The following is a 20,824-nucleotide window of genomic DNA, read 5'->3' on the forward strand; positions in this document are numbered from 1 at the left end:
TTAATCATGGGGAATAGGAAGAAGTCACTTGTCACCAAGATTAAAGTTTATTCTTTATTGCTTAGTAGTGGGTTAAAATTAGATTTGAATAATTGTTGCTACTCGTCTGATATGGCGAGAAATATTATTTCCTTTCACAGTTTGTATGAACAAGGTTTTACCTTTTCTTTTAACAATGAAATTGGTTCAATAAATTCTAATTTTAAAGCTGTATTTTATTTTGAAGCGTTACCTTGCAATGGCATATATGAAACTGTGATGGTTTTAGATAACTTAGGAAATAATGTGTTGCATATTGATTCTTCCAATGATTTGGATAAAGCATGCTTATGGCATTGTCGTCTTGGGCATGTCAACAAGAAGCGCATAGCCCAACTCCAAAAGGATGGAGTGTTGTACTTGACCCGATAGTAGCATGGCCTATTTGGGTTGCATTCATCAAAGCAATATGTTAGGAAGGATATTTGAGTAAGAAGTTAATTATGATTTATTAATATATTATAAGTATAATATATTAATTGAGGAATCATATTATTTAATTAGTACTGAATATGTAATTAATTTAATAATTAATTTAGTGATCAAAAGAGACTAATTAAATTGATACATATGGATTGGGCTAATGATCCATGATTGATTTGTGATGGGCTTATGGGTCCATGATTGATTTGTGATGGGCTTATGGGTTAGTCCATGAAGTGGTTATCCAAATCAAATGGGTGGATCATAAGCTTATGGGTATGGATTAGGGTTACACATGACCCTTAATATTCTACACGCACACACACACACACACACAGAGACATATATATATATATATATATATATATATATATATATATATATGTATGTATGTATGTATGTATGTATTCATAAACTAAAATCAGTTAGAGAGAGACACACACCTACCACTTGTATTTTGAAGAGTAAGAATTGATTTTAGAGTCTCCAAAACCTCTCCATATTCATCCTAATTGTTCTTGGTGTTTTGTGATTCCATTTGAGGCATCACACTTGGGGTGCTAAGCTTTCTTTATCCCAAGTCGTTGAAGCTACAACACAAGGTAATATTCTAACTAGTTTTTATGATTCAAATATCGCTTTGCATGCTAGTTTAGGCTTCATGCTTTGGAAAATGTTTATTGCATTTATAATTAGAAAAAACTTAGATCCAAAGAATTAGGGTTGTATGTGCACCGTAGGAATGTTAGAGTACTTAAATCCCAACACTAGTATGGTATGATGTTATGTGATAGTGGTAGTAGGGGGAATAGTCCCTGTATCAGTCGAAATAATCAAAGGGGTAAGTCGGGCACCCCGGTATGTCTGACAGTATGATTACGTTATGTTGTTATGTGGTAGTAGTAGGGGTGAAATAGTTCCCGTAACCGGTTGAAATAAACCGAAGGGATAGGTCGGACATCTTGGTATGTCTGACATGGGTAGGTTAGGCACCCCAGTATGCCTAGCAGGGGTAGGTTGAGCACCTTGATATGCTCAGCAGGGTAGGTCGGGAATCCAGATATGCATGGTAGTATGTTTATTATATGGTATGTGGTATGATGGGGGAACTCATTAAGCTTTGTGCTTACCGTTTTCAGTTTTAGTTTCAGGTCCTTCTTCGAATCGAAAGGAGCCGACATGGTATCAGCGCATCGCATACACGATTTTCCGTATATGAGATTCTTGGGATTTGTACTCTGACATTATTACTATCTTATGACATGTTTTGGAGACTTATGGTCTATGGTTTTATGAAAGGAAATAACTGGATGAGGTATTTATAAATTGTTTTATAAATTGCAAAATCAAAAATGAAATTTTTGGTCTTGAATTTTAGGATGTTACAATGGTGATTTAAAAAGATATGAACGATGTTGCAATGGTGTAATCATTGGAGGAAAAAGTATATGGTTGTTTGAATTAGTCTCCCTTTAACCGTGGGCAATATTTGAGGGAACGCAACCAGACAAGCCGATATTTTAGGATCGAGAAGTAGACTTGATATGAAATACCTAGTTTAGTATTATATTGTTGACTACGCCCTGCGTACTCACTGATTTGGGCTTCGAGTTGTTGGGCCACGGTTTGGGTCACTTTCATGGATTGGTGACTTGGGTCATTGTGGACCATCTGGAATTGGACCAATTGGACTAGAGAAACATTATTGGGCGTTGGGCTAAGGCCCAAGAGAAGGAATTTGGCCCAATTGGAAATTGGGCCATTTGTTGGATTGTTTAACTTTTAGTCCATTAGATTGTGATTTAGGGCTTCATTCTTGGACCAAGTTAAGATAGGGGTAAAATAGTCTTTTTACCCCAAGTAGGGATTTTGGTTATGAAGTAGATTCCAAATGTTAATCAGCTTTTATTTGGTAATTGATAGCTCGGGGAGTCGTAGGACTAGCAGTTAGGGATCATTCGTTTCGATCAGCTTTTTGAGGTGAGTTTTCCTCACTGGGTATTGTCGGTTGAAGGAACCAATATCGCCCCATGTTTATGCTATGATAGTATGCTAGTTTTCTTCATGACTCTTGCATGTGTACGTGTTTATATTCTCTCAGGGCTAAGGTTCGATGTTGGGTGGGGCCCGATAACTGTTTGTATGCTATGTGTCTATGTTAAATGTGTATGTGTTTATTTGATATATGTTATATGCATGTTGGGTTGGGCCCGATTTATTTCCGAGCTCAGCTTGATGACTGAGCGGGACCCATTATATGCTTATTGTATGTATGGTATGTGGTAGTTTGGGGAAAACTCGCTAAGCTTTGTGCTTACGGTTTTTAGTTTTGTTTCAGTTACTTCCAGTTCAAAAGGGAAGAGTTTGAGTTGACTGCATCGCACAAACCACTGGAGTTCCGCATTTAACATTCACTCTGATTTTGATAACACTTGATGATGTGGTTTTGTTGTGATGATTGTTTGACATTTGAAAATACTATTTTATCTATCATGAGAAAATGAAATTTGGGGACCATATTTTTGGGATGTTTCAAGTTGGTATCAGAGCCTTGGTTTGAGGGATTCGGGCACTCCTGGGTGTGTCTGAACTCAAACTAAGAATTTGGTAGAAACTTTTCCAAAGAAAAATATTTTATAAAAGAACTTCGAAAAGAGAAAAGAAAAGGGTGTGGTGCATGCAATCAACCGAGCTCAAGTAAGTTATCCCAAATTACCCATACATGTTATGTTACATTTTGAATTGTTAATATGTGAATCTCATGCTAGAATAGAGCTAAGGATCTAGTAGGGATGCCTTTGTGTGCCTGATTATGAGATTATAGATCTGCATGCTAGTACTGATTAGTCAGTGATAGGATGGCCTGATTAGGTTATGCCTTGTTCTGATTACTTGATGCTCGAATGTTGCTTGCTTTGTGCTTTTAGGAATTCTAGCTAGTTTCAGCTAATTTGTAAGCGAATATGCTAAGTTACATATTATGGAAACTAAATAATTTTAGAGGGCTAGGTTTAGCTCTATTGCGCAGCTCTTGTTTGAGTCCAACCGTTGTAGCGTTAGACCTTTCATTCGAAGAATTATCTAGTTTTTGTTAATATGTAATTGTATTAGAGAACTAGTTAGCGGAAGTTAGTGTGAGTTCCTTCTACAGCTGTTGGCGAAGAGTCGTGTGGAGTTTTCCCTAGGAAAACCTAGGATGAGATCTAAGTGCTGAGAGCCTTGTGCGAGGGAAGTTAGATGTTTTCTCTTGAGTGACCTGGTGGAGTCAAAGCAATTCTTGAGTGAACTGGAGAGGGTTCGGGCTCAGGTTCTGGAGTCGGGAATCTTGATGACCAGACGAGGGAGTTAATCTCGTCTGAGATTACGCACAGTATCCTTGATCAGACTCTTATGATCTTTGGCACGGTCAAGGAGGGTATTCTGGAGATTCTTGATGAGAGATTGAGCGCCTTTCGCGTTGAGATTGTGGCTTTTATTGGGATGCTCTCTCTGAACTTCAGTTAGTTTCGGTCATATGGAGTGTCAGACTATCATGAGGCGAGGGACCCCATTGCGAGCAACAGGTGGTTGGCAGATGTTGCCAACGCCTTCTGTACCAGCCGTTGTCCCGAGGGGGATAAGGCTATACTAGCTTTCTGCCTCCTGAAGGATAGGGCACGTGATTGGTGGTGGGAGGTAGGGCATGCTTAGGAGATGATGTTGCTATTGATTCGATGACCTGGAGTGATTTCTCGACCAGGTTCCGAGCCGAGTTTGCACCAGCAATTAAGGTGCAGAAGCTGGCACGAGAGTTTCAGGATCTCCGTCAGATTACTGAGACGGTGGCTGAGATCACTTCTATGTTCAGGGAGAGGGCACTTCTGGTTCCGTAGTATGTGGCGGACGAGGAAATGAAGAAGGCCCGATACCATGAGATATTGAGGAGTGATATTCGGCAGTTTGTGAGCTGATCCAGCTGCAAGACGTTGGAAGACATGATATCGAGGGCTAGGGAGAGGGATATTGACTCGGAGACGGAGAAGAAGAGGAATCCAGATTATGTGTTGAGCGTCGAGGGTTTGGTCAAGAGGCCCAAGGTATCTAATTCTAATTCGAAAGGCCATCATGGTCACAATCGTTGTGGCAGGTGCAGCAAGGTGCACGAGGGGACGTGCAAAGTAGGTGGTTCGAGCTGCTTCAAATACAGCCGGACATATCATATCAGCAGGGATTGTACTGTTGCCATCCCCACTACCCCGATGTCTGATCTGATTTTCTTTCAGTGCAATCAGAGGGGCCACAAGAAGGCCCAATGTCAGTGGTTGGGTGCGGCAAGACCAGTGTCAGCACCCGCTCCTACGGCATTGAGGATTAATGATGGTCGTCTGGGCCGGGTAGATGCATTTGCGGCAAAGAGTAGGGCTTTCCAGTTGACGGCAGAGGAGGCACGTGCAGCTCCTGATATGGTGACAGGTATGCATATTCTCCTTATCTCTTTATTTATATTAAGTTGTTGCTTATGTTCATGTGTTTTATTTTCGGATCGTTCCTTGTGAACGACATCTCTGCTTTGGTATTATTTGATTCGGGGGCTACCCGATCGTTTGTATCTCTTGCGCTTAGCAAGAGATTTGTTGGAGCTCTCGGAGAGCTGGATTGTCCGCTAAATGTTGAGATTGTCGATGATAGGTCTATTCAGGTTGCGAGGGTTCATCGAGGGTGTACCCTTCAGTTATTCAGCGAGCAGTATTTGGTGGATTTGGTTATCATTCCTTTGCGTGGGAACAAGGTTATCGTGGGCATGGATTGGTTGATACCTAATGGGGTGGTTATCGACTGTGAGCAGTAGTTGGTTCGGGTTCGGACCCCAAGTGGGGGAGAGTTGGTGATTAAGGGTTAGAGACCGCAATGTGGGCCGATTATGTGTTCAACAGCGAGAGCCAGACGATATCTTCATCAGGTTTGTTCAGGTTTTGTCGCTTATGTCATGGATACCCGAGATTTGGGTAAGGCGACCTTGGACGATGTGTTGATTGTGTGAGAGTATCCGGACATCTTTTCGGAGGATTTTCTTAGGGTGCCTACAGAGAGGTAGGTGTAGTTCAGAATTGATTTGATTCTAGGTGCGGCTCCGATAGCCAAATAACCATATTGATTGGCTCCTGCCGAGATGCAGGAGTTGTCTACACAGCTGCAAGAGTTGTTAGACAAGGGATTTATCAGGCCAAGCAGTTCGCCTTGGGAGCCCTGATTATGTTTGTGAAGAAGAAGGACAATTCTCATCGGATGTTTATCGACTACTGGGAGTCGAATAAGGTAATGGTGAATAACCGTTATCCCCTTCCGAGGATTGATAATCTTTTCGACCAGCTTCAGGGTGCATCTTGGTTCTCTAAGATTGATTTGCGATTGGGTTATCATCAGATGCGGGCCCGAGACGAGGATGTGCAGAAGACAGCCTTCCGGACTCGCTATGGCCACTATGAGTTCATGGTGATGCCACTTGGGCTCACCAATGCTCCTGTCGTGTTCAAGGATCTCATGAACCGCGTGTGCGGACCGATGTTAGATCGGTCTGTGATAGTCATTATTTATGACATCTTGGTCTATTCCAAGATGCAGGGGCAGCACGAAGAGCACCTGAGAAAGGTGCTTGAGACGTTGAGTAGGGAGAGACTTTTTGTAAAGTTCTCTAAGTGTGATTTTTGGTTGCACGAGGTGCAGTTCTCTAAGCCGGTGCGGTAGCTGCACGTCATACACACGCATTGGATTTCCGCACTGTGAGATTTCTTGGGATTGTACTCTGGCATTGTTACTAATTTTATAATATGATTTCAGACATGAGATTATGGTTTTACGAAATGATATGACTTGATGATGCTTTCTTATAAATGTTTTTCAAAATCGTTATACCAAAATTGAAATTTTTGGACTCGAAATTTGGGATGTTACAAGTTGGTATCCGAGCACTGGTTTGAGGGATTCGAACAAACCCTCGGGAGTGTCTGGACTCAAACCGAGGGATTAAAAGATTTTTACAAAGAAAATGGTTTTCTAAAATCTAAGTTAAAGAGTTTTGAGAAAGAACAAGGTGTGTGATGTGCTCGAACGGCCGAGCTCAAGTAAGTTTTCCCCAAATTACCCATACAAGTTTATGTTATGATTATCAGCTAGTAGAACATCATGCAAGATTAGGACTAAGAATCTAAGAAGGATGCCTTATGTGCCTGTTATAAGTGCTTTTGAGATGCATGATAATGTTTGTTAGACAGAGGTAGGATAGCATGTTTAGGTTATGCCTGATTATATGAGCTTACATCTCATGCTAGTAGAGCTTGTTTTGTGAATAGAATTGCTTGAGTTTGTTCCCTTTTTGTCTGAATGTTGCTTGCTTTGTGCTTTGTGGGACTCTGAGTAATGGGAGTTAGCTATTAGGTGAATACGTTAAAGTCACATGCAATCAGGGTTGAATAATCTTAGAGTATTGGATTTGACCCTATTGTGTAGCTCTTGTATGAGTCTTAACCATTGTAGGGATGAGTCCCTTACTCAAAGGATTATCTGAGCCTCGTTGCATGTGATAGTATTCAGGTGATAGCTAATTGGCATTACGAAGAGGCCTTCAACAGCTGAGGACTGATTTGGAGTCGGAGATTTCCCTAGGGTAAGCCTAGGATGAGAGTAGCAGAGAACAGTTGTAGTAGAAGGCACTTGGTGGAGTCAAGGCGGTTCTTGAGGACAGTACGGATAGATGTGGAAGGTAGTATGGGCACGTACTAATGAAAGCATAGGATCCGTACTTAAGTCGAGGAAGGCTGAGACAAGACCGGGGAAACTTGTGGTAGATGTGATACATCTAGATAGATCAGTATTTCTGACAGTTGTCATTATATGTTTACAGAATGGTGGTACTACGTTCTAGACCAGCAATTGGCAGTTCGGGAGAGGGATCGGGTTCGGGTTCAGGTTCCGAACTAGTGGATGAGAGGCTACGCGAGTTTATCGCATCGGAGATCACAAGAGACATCCTTGATGCGACCCCAATTATCTTTGGGTCGATCAAGGAAGGGATAGTAGAGCTGATGGAGGATCGTCTCAGGGCGTTCAGGAGTGACATGGCGACCAGCCAATCAGGATCACACACACTATCCTTTAAGGACTTTGGGGCAGTGGTGCGTCGGATTTCCATGGGGTGAAAGACCCCATTGTTTCCAGATGATGGATTGCAGACATTGAATCTGCACAGTTGACTAGCTTCTGCTCCGAGGGGTCAAAGGTTCGATATGCGGCGGGATGCTTGAGGGACAGGGCCAAGGATTGGTGGGAGTCGGTTGGTGACTCTCGGGGAGCCTCAGCTATTGAGGCTATGACATGGACGAATTTTTTGACCCGGTTCAGGGCTGAGTTCGCACCCGCTGTGGAGCTCCAGCAATTGGCTCGGGAGATTCCTGAACATGAGGCAGCGTCGGTGGTTAGATGTGGTGTAGGATTATGATTGTGAGATCCCTTACCACCCAGGGAAGGCCAATGTGGTGGCCGATGCGCTTAGCCGTCAGGCAGCACCGATTAGAGACATTTGCATGCGAATGACAGTAGTGACTCCACTGTTAGAGCAGATCCGAGAGGCCTAGCAGGAGGCTATGAAGGAGGAACATCGGAAGAGCGAGCGTATAGTGGTTCAGGTTTCCTCCTTCGACTATGATAGCCGAGGGTTATTGACTCTTCTCTGTAGGGTGTGGGTCCCCTATCATGGAGGTATACGCCAGATATTGATGGAGGAGGAGCACAAATCCAGGTTTTCTATCCATCCCGGAGCGACGAAGATGTATAGAGATCTTCGTCTTGACTATTGGTCGCCCTACATGAAGTGGGATGTAGCATGGTATGTGGAGCGGTGTTTGACCTACAGGAAGGTCAAGGCCAAGCACCAGAGGCCACACGGCAAGATGCAGCCGTTAGATATTCCCATGTGGAAATGGGAAGATATTACCATGGATTTCATCACCAAACTTCCCAGGACCGCGCGGGGAGTGGATTCCATATGGATCATCGTGGATCGATTGACCAAGAGTGCCCATTTCATACCAATCCAGAATAGTATATCGGCCAAGAAGGAAGCCGATATCTACATTCAAGAGGTGGTGGCTCGGCATGGAGTGCTAGTCTCCATGATTTCCGACAGAGATGTACGGTTTACTTCCAGATTTTGGAAGAAATTCCACGATGAGTTGGGTACTCGTCTACACTTTAGCACCGCTTTTCATCCGCAGACAGATGGACAGAGCGAGCGGACCATCCAGACTCTGGAGAATATGTTGTGGGCCTGTGTGCTAGATTTCAGTGGTGGTTGGGATACCTATCTTCCATTAGCTGAGTTCTTCTACAACAACAGCTACCATGTGAGTATCAATTGTCCTACCTTTGAGATGTTATATGGGAGGAAGTACAGGACTCTGATATGTTGGGGTGAGGTGGGCCAGATGTGACATCCCCAAAATCTCGGCCAGAAAAGACCGATTTCATTTATGCTTTTTAAAATAATTTCAGAGTAAACCCTTTTGATTTAAAAGAGTTGCGGAAATTGTTCCCAAAAACAAAATATGATAAAATAATATTTATCAAAGAATTTCATCAAAAGATGCATTTTCATTATATAATCAAAACTCGGGATGTCATGTTCCGATACAGACCATAAAGCATAAACGATAACATTACAAGTCATTCAACAAATATATACATATACAGACTTGTAAACAAAACAACTTGATGATTCATCCATCTTATGCCCTCGCGCCACTACCTATAATACGAATAAACTGAGTGGGTCAGGCATGGGAGCCTGGTGAGCATATAGGGTTTTCAACCCACAATAAATAATTATATTTAATTTCACCAACCAACAATAACCCGATTACCCATTCCCGTTATCCTCACTTTATGTCCCTAAAACAACATCTATCTCAAGGGACCTAATCTAGGATTTTCATCGGGACGGACATTACTGCTAAGGGGTTTCCTCAACAATAGATATCCTAAAGGCAACCATGAGGGGGATAGAGTACACCAGTGAACACATCGTTCACAACACCTACAGGTTATGAACCTGCTAGCGTTCCACTGGACTGTCTAGAAAGAGTCTGTGGTCGTCATCCATACTCTGCTAGATGACTAGGTCAACATCGAGGCCTCTCATCTGTTTATCACACATCAACTATCTACCCATGTTCTACCCAAAATATTAGTAGATAAAAATATATATTTTTATATATAGTTTAAAACCAGTATAGCATGTTCAATCAATACATATTCCATATAACAGATGAGGCACACACACATAACACGTATTTCATAGAGAATAAATCAGATCTATGAGATAGAAGAAAGTGAATATACATTAACACTTATAACAACAAAATATACACATAACACGTATTTTATATAAAATACTTCATAATTATGCGTTAGAAGAAAGTAACTACACACTCACTTGATCAAAAGATGATCGGACAGCACTACGACTTGTAGAAGTAGTATTCTTCGGTAGATCTAGAAGATCTTCACAAAAACCGGGCTCCTCGCGGGCAGAGCTTCGGCTCAGGATTCTTACTTCTCGAGATCTTTGGGGCTTCAAGACTTGCTTCGGGGCTCGGGAATCATACTGGGGCTTCGGGGTAAAAATGGCACACAAATCGAGGCAAAAACTAGAGAGAAAGGAAGAATTTGGCAAAAGAATAAGGTTGCCCTCGCATGCCTTTTATAGGAGGCTGAGGCCTCGCATTACGCTGGGCGTAATACTCTACGCGAGGCGTACTGCTCCGAAATCGTCACTGCTTATGTATCCGAAGAACTCGAGTGCGAGGCGCGTCATGCTTCGTTGTACGCTGGGCGTAACCCGGATAAGTCCGGTGACTCCCCCTTCGGATAATATCGGATTAATAATTAAATTTATATATTAATTATTTAATAAACTTCAAAAATTCATATCTTCTTCATATGAACTCCATTTTCGACGTTCTTCATGTCTACGCGTAGGTGAGACTACGCTCTACAACTTTCGTTTAGACTCCGTCGGCTAATTTTGATTTTATTTTTTGTTATTTATTTTTAGTAGGCCGGGACAAGAAAACTCCGTTATAAATTCATAACTTCTTCATCTGACGTCCGTTTTCGCCTAACTTTTCACCAATGCACTACTATCAACGAGATCTTCGATTCTCGTTTAGATTGTTTAGACCAACAATCACTCGATCTCGAATCGAGTATTCGGGCTGCATACTGCTAAGTCGAAACTTCATAAAATCATAACTTCCTCATACGAAGTCAGATTTGGGTGTTCTCTTTATGCACGCTCTCGGATTAATGAACTCTACGACATTCGTTTAGATCACTAAGGCTAAATATCGCTCTAACGTAAATTTCACTTTTTTACGTCATTCAGCGTTGTCGGTTCTGTCGCAAAACTTCGACATGTCATAACTTCTTCGTTATAACTCGGATTTTGGCATTCTTTATATATTCAGAAACCTCGTTTCAACTACTACAACATTATACATAGATATCGGCTTTATCTAACATTTTATTTTGATGCTTATTTTTATTCTTAATTACATTAAGACACACAATTAAGCACAAAACACATAATACACTTCTATTATCTCAAAACGGGTTACAAAGGTTAACCTAGACTATTCCATCAACATTAATGACAAGCCCAGAAACACATGCATTACAACTCTCTCCACCTTAGAATGATTCCGTCCCTAGAATCACATATCAACAAACAAATGCGGATAGCGACCCATCATGTCACTCTCCGTCTCCCAGGTGAGATTCGGCCCATTCGTGTGTTTCCATCGGACAAGCACTAACTCAACCATCTTGCGTCGCAACTTCTTACTCTTTCGGTCAACGATTGCCTCTGGTTCTTCAATCAACCTTTTGTTCTCATCAATTCTCAACTCCGAAAGTGGAATCATGTCGGGAACTTCTCCCGTGAACTTCCTCAAATAACACACATGGAAAGTGTTATGAATTCCATTCAGTTCTTCTGGTAGTTCGAGCTTGTAAGCTTGGTTCCCAATCCTCTGAAGAACTTTAAATGGTCCAATAAACCTTGGACTTAATTTTCCCTTTTTACCAAATCTTATAAGTCCCTTCCACGGCGAGACTTTAAGCAAAACCGAATCTCCAACTTCAACAGTTATCGGTCTTAGCTTGTTGTCAGCATAGCTTTTTTGACGATCCTGAGTTGCTAACATTCTTTCCCTAATTATTTTCAACCTTTCAGCAATTTGATGGACTATCTTCGGTCGCATAAACTGCTTTTCCCTAGCCTCAAGCCAACAAGACGGCGTACGACACTTCTGTCCATACAAAGCTTGATAAGGTGTCATCTTAATGCTCGAGTGGAAACTATTATTGTAGGAAAATTCTACCAAAGGTAAATGTTCATCCCAATTACCTTGGAATTCCAGGGTACATGCTCTCAGTATATCTTCAAGTGTTTGTATCGCCCGTTCGCTCTGACCATCAGTCTGTGGATGGTAAGCTGTACTTAAACACAACTTGGTACCCAATTCCTCCTGTAGACTTTTCCAAAATCGCGAGGTGAAACGGTTGTCACGATCTGACATAATCGTTAACGTAACACCGTGAAGCCTCACAATTTCCTTCACAAAAGAATTCGCAAGCTTTTCCATAGACCATTTCTCCTTGGCTGCTATGAAATGCGCACTCTTAGTGAATCGATCAACGACCACCCAAATCATGCCGTGACCATTCTTTGTTCTAGGTAGTTTAGTGACAAAATCCATAGCGATGTCTTCCCATTTACCCATAGGCACAGGTAAAGGTTCTAAACTCCCATATGGTTTCTGATGTTGTGTCTTGACTCTCGCACAAGTCACACACTCGGCCACATACCTTGCAACATCAAGCTCCATCGTCGGCCACCAGTAGTAGGTTTTCAGGTACCTATACATTTTAGTGCTACCGGGATGAATCGAGTACATGGTCTTGTGAGCTTCTTCCATCAGAAGATCTCTGACTCCTCCTGTCTTAGGTATCCAAATCCGATCTTGGAACACCTTCAGTCCATGACTGTTTATGCCGAACACCAACGTTTTTCCCAAACGTTCTTCCTTTCGCTCATTCTTCTCAGAAGCTTCCTCTTGAGCTTTCTTTATACTTTCCACAATTGTCGAGACAACTTCTATTCTCAACGCCCTTGGCCTTTTCCTTTCAAGACTGACTTTACGACTGATAGCATCAGCAACAACGTTTGCTTTACCGGGGTGGTAAAGTATCTCACAGTCATAGTCCTTAAGTAACTCTAGCCAGCTTCGTTGCCTCATATTCAATTCTTTCTGATTAAAGAGATATTAGAGACTCTTATGATCAGTGAAAAGTTTGCACTTCGTGCCATAGAGGTAATGCCTCCATATCTTCAGAGCAAAAACTATCGCTGCCAACTCCAAATCATGAGTCGGGTAGTTCTTTTCATGCTCTTTCAATTATCGAGACGCATATGCGATCACCTTATCTCTTTGGGTCAAAACACAACCCAATCCAACCCTAAACGCATCGCTATAAAAAGCAAAGTCTTCAACTCCATCGGGTAGAGAAAGTATCGGTGCCTCACATAGTTTCTTCTTTAGCTTCTCGAATGCTTCTTTATGCTTATCACTCCAAGCATAAGTAGCTCCTTTGTGGGTCAAAGCTGTCAATGGACTAGCAATCGAAGAAAAGCCTTGGATAAACCTTCAGTAATACCCGGCTAATCCCAAAAAGCTTCGGATCTCCGTGGGACTTTTCGGTTGTTCCCACTTCATCACAGCTTCGATATTCGCTGGATCAACCATTATCCCTTCTTGGTTGACCACGTGACCCAAGAATTGGACTTCTCGAATCCAAAAATCACACTTGGAGAACTTTGCATACAGCTTCTCCTTCATCAAAACTTCTAACACTTCTCGCAAGTGTCTGCCATGCTCCTCTTGTCTTTTCGAGTAAATCAGAATGTCATCTATGAACACTATCACAAATTTATCAAGGAATGGATTACAAACCCGATTCATTAAATCCATGAATGTTGCAAGAGGATTGGTTAGTCCAAACGACATAACCAAGAACTCGTACTATCCATATCTAGTTCTGAATGCAGTCTTCTCGATATTTTGCTCTCTAACTTTTAGCTGATGATATACTGACCTTAGATCGATCTTCGAGAAATAGCTCGAACCTTGCAATTGATCAAACAGGTCATCAATCCTTGGCAACGGGTATCTATTCTTTATCGTTGCTTTATTCAGCTCTCTGTAATCAATGCACATCCTCATGCTCCCGTCTTTCTTCTTTATGAATAACACCGGAGCTCCCCATGGAGATGAACTAGGTCTAATGAAACCTTTGTCCAATAACTCCTGAAGTTGCATCATCATCTCCTTCATCTCCGTCGGTGTTAATCGGTAAGGTGCTTTTGCTATTGGCGTCGTCCCTAGTAACAAGTCTATTCTAAACTCCACTTATCTATCAGGCGGTAATCCGGGAAGATCTTCGGGAAATACTTCCGGATACTCACATACAATAGGAATGCTCTGCATCACCTTTTTCTCCTTTTTAGCATCGATCACGAATGCTAGATATGATGTACATCCTTTGGCCAAACACTTTCTGGCTTTCATTAGAGAAATGATTCCAGAATTTACTCTGTGTTTGTCCCCATACACCATAAATGACTCTTTCCCTGGCGGGTTTATTTTGACTATCTTTTTCTTGCACAATATTTCGGCGTCATTAGCGCTAAGCCAATCCATTCCCAACACGATGTTGAAACCATTAAGTTCTATAGGCAATAATTCCTCGCGGAACTTATTCCCATTCAAGTCAATTAAGATGTTTTTCACACGATGGCTAATAGGTACAAACTTGCCACTAGCAACTTCGACTAATAAGGCATTATCTAGTCTATCAACAGGCAAAGCTAGTTTCCTATCAAATTCAAGCAAAATAAAGGAGTAGTTGGCTCCAGAATCAAATAAAATTTGGGTAGGCAATGTGTTTACGAGAAAGGTACCTGAAGTGACATCAGCTTCATCTTTAGCAGCTTCCAGTTTCATCTGGAATGCTCTCGCCTTCGGCTTTGGCGGAATGTTGGGTCTTGCTGCCTCCTTCCTTTTCGGGCAGTCCCTCGACATGTGTCCCTCCTCACCACAACCATAACAAACTTTCTTAGTGAGGGTGCATTCGTTGGCATAGTGCCCTGGCTTTCCACATTTAAAACATGTGGCCACCACTTCACATTTCCCATGATGCTTCTTCTTACATTTGTCGCACCACATGGCTTCACCTCCACCTGCCCTCGAACCAGACTTCGAGAACTTGCTTTTCTTTTTGGACCCTAAAGGTCTATCGAATTTCCTCTTTTCACCAACCTCTATCCTTTCCAGACCCTTTTCTTTTTGCTGGGCCTCCACATTCTTAGCTGCTCAAACAACTGTTTTCAGAGTGGTTTCCATCTTGACTGTCGGGCCAAAGTCGGCAGGCAGTCCATTAGCGAACCTCTTAATCTTGGAGAGTTCCGTTGGCACTAGGTACAGAAATAACTTCATTTTCTCAGTGAATGCAGTAGCATAGTCATCTATGATCATCCTCCCCTTCTTCAAGTTTTGGAACTCATTGTTCAGATCAATCAAATCTATCTCTGAACAATATTTCACCCTTAGTTGTTCCAAGAACTCCTCCCATGACATTTTCAGGGCATCTCCTCGTGGCATAGTATCTACCAGCAACTTCCACCAACTCAAGACTCCAGTCTTCAGTTGTCTAACTGCAAAGATAGTCTTCTGTTTGTTGCTACAGTCACAACTTTCAAATACCATCTCCATTTCGGAGATCCAATCCATAATATCAACAGGCTTCAGGCTTCCAGTAAGACTTGGCAGCTTGGCGCCCAAGAAGTTCTTGTACATTCACCTATCCTTGTTGTTTCTCCTTTCCGGATCGTTCCTTCATTCTCCTTGAGTCCCAACTTGACTCACCATGCGACTATTGTTCCCTTCCTCCAATTTCTCGGTAATCAATTCGAGTTCCACAATAGGTATGATAGGTTCGTCCCTATTATCATGCATCATCTGTCGCATTTCATCCCTTTGTTCTAACATTTTATTTTGACGCTTATTTTCATTCTTAACTACATTAAGACACACAATTAAGCACAAAACACATAATACACTTCTATTATCTCAAAACAGGTTACAAAGGTTAACCTAGACTATTACATCAACATTAATGACAAGCCCAGAAACACAGGCGTTACACCAGAGGGTCATAGGGAGCACCGAAGTGGTGCTCAAGACGACAGAGAGGATTCAGCAGTTCAAGAGTAGGCTTCAGACTGCTCAGAGTCAGCAGAAAAGTTATACCGACAAGCGCCGCTCGGACCTAGAGTTCCAGATCGGGGATATGGTCCACCTAAAGGTGTTGTCATGGAAGGACGTCATCCGATTCAGGAAGCGGGGCAAGCTGGGCCCCAATTATATTGGACCCTTCAGGGTTATAGCCCGGGTGGGCAATGTGGCGTATAGGCTGGATCTGCCAGCGGAACTCAGTCAGATCCATAGCACTTTCCATGTCTCCCAGTTGCGGAAGTGCTTGGTGGATGACTCGGTAGTGGTACCTCTGGAAGATATTCAGGTGGATGACAGCCTGAACTACATTGAGCAGCCTGTGGCGATCCTCGACTGGACGTCGAAGGATCTGAGGAACAAGAGGGTCGAGTTGGTGAAGGTGCAATGGCACCACCAAAAGGGCTCAGAATGGACGTGGGAGCCGGAGGATGAGATGATAGAGCATTACCCAGAGCTTTTTCTGGATCGAGTAGTAGACTTCGAGGACGAAGTCTAAAATAAGTGGGGGAGATTTGTAGCACCCGGTTCCTGGTACCTATTTTCATTTAAGTAATTATAACATTTTGGCTTGGGACTCGGCGAGTTGAAGGTCAAACTCGTCAAGTAGAATCGACTGTGGACGGGGGAGTTTAGTGACCTACCCGACGAGTCCGCAAACCGACTCGACGAGTAGGCGCTGTATGAACAAAACCCTAAATCTGAGGGATTGCTCCCTATTTAAACGTCTTAATGCAGCCTTCATCGTCCTTTATGCTCCCAGAACACCCCATCCTAAAACCCTAATCTTTTTGTGAGATCTAAGGCCCTTTTTGGTGATTTTGGTGGTTTGTGATCACAAGAAAGAAGGAAAAGCTTGAGGAGCCAAGGGGAAACCAGAAGATTTCGAGTTTGTACAGCATCTACAGTTCCTTAGAAACCATATTGGAGTGAGTTAGGGCTCTTAGGAACCATTTTTGGTGACCAATCATGAGTACAAGCATGGTTGGGGGTTAAGACTCAAGATCCAGGGTCCTTAGAGGACTACATGTCCTTACGTGACCAGCTTTGTAGCCATAAAGATCCACATGCACCTTTAGACCTCATTTTTGGATCCATTAAGCTTATACTCCCTTGTATGCACGTAAATTTCATAACTTTACGTACTAGATCGATCTTAGAAGCCCAGATCTGTCTTTTGGATGGGTGTTGTACATCAGAAATCGAGATATAAGACTCGGACAACACCGACTCGTCGAGTTGTTCTTGGAAGTCGGCGAGTCCAGGGATTGAGTCCCCGGTCTGTTGAGGTTCAAAGGAACCCAGTTGAGTGTTAGAAGGGTTTTAGAGGGGTCCAGGGGAGTGACTCAACATATTAGACTTAGCCATGGACCTAGGAATCATAGGAGTTGGCGAGTATATGAATAGATTCGGCGAGTCCAAGGCAATCTCCCAACCCTTTGAAGATGGACTCTACGAGTTGTTCATACAACTCGGCGAGTCGTAGACTGGGCATGTTCATTGGATAAAGGTGAACTCGACGAGTTGTTCATACAGCTCGGCGAGTCGGATGAAGGTTCATCCGATGATATTATAGAAGGAGAACTCATCGAGTCTTTGCTAAACTCGATGAGTAGAGTCGGGAGGGGTCAGATGAATGAATAGGGACTCGGCAAGTTGGCGGCCCAACTTGGCGAGTCAGGTCAATTGGAAGTTTACTTTGACCAGGATATTGACTTTGGCCAGGGGTAAAATAGTCATTTTACCCTAAGAGTAGTTATCAACTTCTGACTAAGTGTCTTTATGGGAATTATAGTCGGGGAATCACCAGAGCAGCAGACAGAGACTTCTTACTCGGATCGACAGCGTTCATTCATACGAGGTGAGTTACCTTCCAGTAGCAGTGGGTCTACAGCCACAATGTCGGCCCACTGGTAGGAGTTGTGTGTTAGATGATTGTCATTGTGATATTCATCTAGGTTTGCTACTACCTGATACATTATATGCTAGCATGATATGTTATATGTGATAGTGGTAGTAGGGGGAGAATAGTCCCCAAGTTCGGTTGTTAGGACCGAAGGGTAGGTCGGACACCCCTGATAGGTTTGATAGTATGTTTATGTTATGATATATTTGATAGTAGCAGTAGGGGTGGAATAGTCCCTGAGGTTCGGTTGGTAGGACCGACGGGTAGGTCAGCACCCCATAATGGCTTGACACGGGTGGGTCAGCACCCCATAATGGCTTGACACGGGTGGGTCCGCACCCCAGAATGGCCGTATCGGGTAGGTTGGCACCCCAAAATGGTCGTACTGGGTAGGTCAGGCACCCCAGAATTGCTCGACAATATATATGCTATGTGATTCTATGGTATGTGGTACGATGGGGGAACTCACTAAGCTTCGTGCTTACAGTTTTCAGTTTTGTTTCAGGTGCCTCTTCAGCAAAGGGGAAGGAGTCGGTGCGGTAGCTGAATGTCATACACACGCATTGGATTTCCGCACTATGAGATTTCTTGGGATTATACTCTGGCATTGTTACTAATTTTATAATACGATTTCAGACATGAGATTATGGTTTTACAAAATGATATGACATGATGATGCTTTCTTATAAATGTTTTTCTAAATTGTTATACCAAAATTGAAATTTTTGGACTCGAAATTTGGGATGTTACACATACCTTCTCTACTTTCTCTCTCTAGAACACCTTAGAGTACACACACTTAAGCTCCTCTCTCTCTCTCTTTCTTCTAGTCGTACAGACTCACACACGCACTCCTCAACCTTACATCTATTTATATAAGGCACATAGGTCGTGAACAGGTTCACGACCAAGAACCAATTCACAGCCGTAAACACCCAGCGGGCCGTGAACACTTTTAATCGCACACACCACATGGACCGAAAACCCAATTGCTTAGAAAAGCAAAGTATAAAACATTTTTTTGTCCCAACAATCTCCCCCTTGGTTTATAGCTTTCTTTTCTAAATGACCCAACAAACTCCCCCTAAAAAGTAGTTGGATTTTCTTGTCAATCTTCAGTTGGAGTTTGGCTTCAATGTTAACCTTTAAATTCTTCACAATTTCAAGATGAACTTGATGAATCTTCAATAAAAGACATCATCTTGAGCAGTTTGGCATTTCTTCAAGATTTGACTTTGAACGCACGTTGGGTGTGGAGGTTCCATGTAGAGATTCTTGAAAATTTGCGCTTTCGGCTTGAGAATTTTCAGAGAGAACAACAGAGAGAGCTAATCTTCTGGATCACTTCAGTAGGTTCATAGATAGCAACAAATATATTGAGGAGGCTTCAATGCAAGCTGTCACATAATCTTCAAGTACAACTTCACCTTGCTTTTGGGGGTTGAAAGATTGAATGTTGAAAGAATAACTTCATTTCTTGTTCCTTTGAATGAGAATTCTTCGATAATCACGAATGAAGCTTTGGCTCAGAAAATCTCGATACATTCTCCATAAGTCTCATCTACATCTGAATTCACTTTTCAAGACAAACAAAAGTTAAGATAAAAACAAAAACTAAAAACAAACTCAGCACACAATATTTTTGGATTTTTCATATTTTCTAAAAAGAATAAAACATAAACAAAAACTATTTTTGGATTTTTGATTTTCTGAATTTTGTTTGATTTTTTTAAATTTTTAATTCTCCCCTTTAAATTTGTGCATAGGGAAAACTATGTATAAATTTAACAAAAACAAAAAAAAAAAAAAACCCAAGCTAAATTTAAGACTATTTTGGAATCAAAGTTGTCATGTAATTTAATCTTGATTATCAGCGCACGCCTACATGCCTGGATCTGGCCAATCACTAGTATTGTGGTCCACTTAAACACAAAGGATATTTGGCAAATTGGACAGATTATAAGTGACAGGACATTGCACCTATATTCCTAAATAGGTTATTTAGCTGACGACAACCAAGAATATTGTTGTCCACTTAAATTAAGCAGCGAGATCTACATGCAACCTTTAAATTGCTCAATTTTAGATGCACTAGAACGTGTTCCTCACTTCTCGGCATACCCCGGTAACCAAGAACTTCAAAATAACTCCTTACTTTAGGTGAGTAGACAATCATTCAGAAAGAAATCAGATATAGAAGTGCATATGTTGTATCCCAGTCCGGATGTCTTCCAATCACACAGAAGGAACAACATATGACTAACATAGATAGGGGTTTAGAGAGATAGTAGAGTGCATATGTTGTGTACCAGGTCTGATCTTCCGATCACGCAGAGGGGACAGCATATAACTAACAGACAGAAAGAATTGCATATAGAAGAGGATGCATAGAGATGGAGTTGCATATGTTGCAGTCCATGTCGGATATGTTCCAATCACGCAGAAGAAGCAACATACGACTGACAGATAGAAAGCAAGAAAATAATTTCCTACATACCTACTTTATCAGAACCCCCCCAGTCGCCCTATCAGTACCGGAATTAAGTACATAAGTCCATACATCAAGGAAACCGTTGATCCACGGTTCTAGATAATTAACTTTTAGTGTATCTCGCAGGTTCCCATGTTTATTTTACTACTCAATCTACCCGAGTGTTGTATTGTCAGTCCAAACGAAACTATCTAAGTTCACATTGTCAAGTCCTTTCATTTGTCAATCAATGTCTAGTCCTTTTGAATCCTTTGTGCCTACCGGCACATTGAACACAGAGACTAGACAACTCGGCTTTAGTGCATTACACGCATCATAAATTTCCCTTTAGCACTATACTTCATATCACTTCCCAAACAATACCTACTAACGAAAAACTATAAGAAAAAAAAGATTATCTTTAAAACGAATCAACGTAAGAAAAACTCAGGAGTATCGAGAAGAAAACTCAAACCGTAAGACACTGATTGATTGGCACCCATAAGGTCTGAGAACAGCACGCATAATCTCATAACAGATCCGAAAATTCTTCACATCGTTAAGCACAAACCCCATGTGTGATCCTTTCCTTTCTTCCCTTCC

The sequence above is a fragment of the Lactuca serriola genome, chromosome 5, assembly GCF_051521515.1.
Source record: "Lactuca serriola cultivar US96UC23 chromosome 5, Lser_US96UC23_V15, whole genome shotgun sequence".
Taxonomy (NCBI): Eukaryota; Viridiplantae; Streptophyta; class Magnoliopsida; order Asterales; family Asteraceae; genus Lactuca; species Lactuca serriola.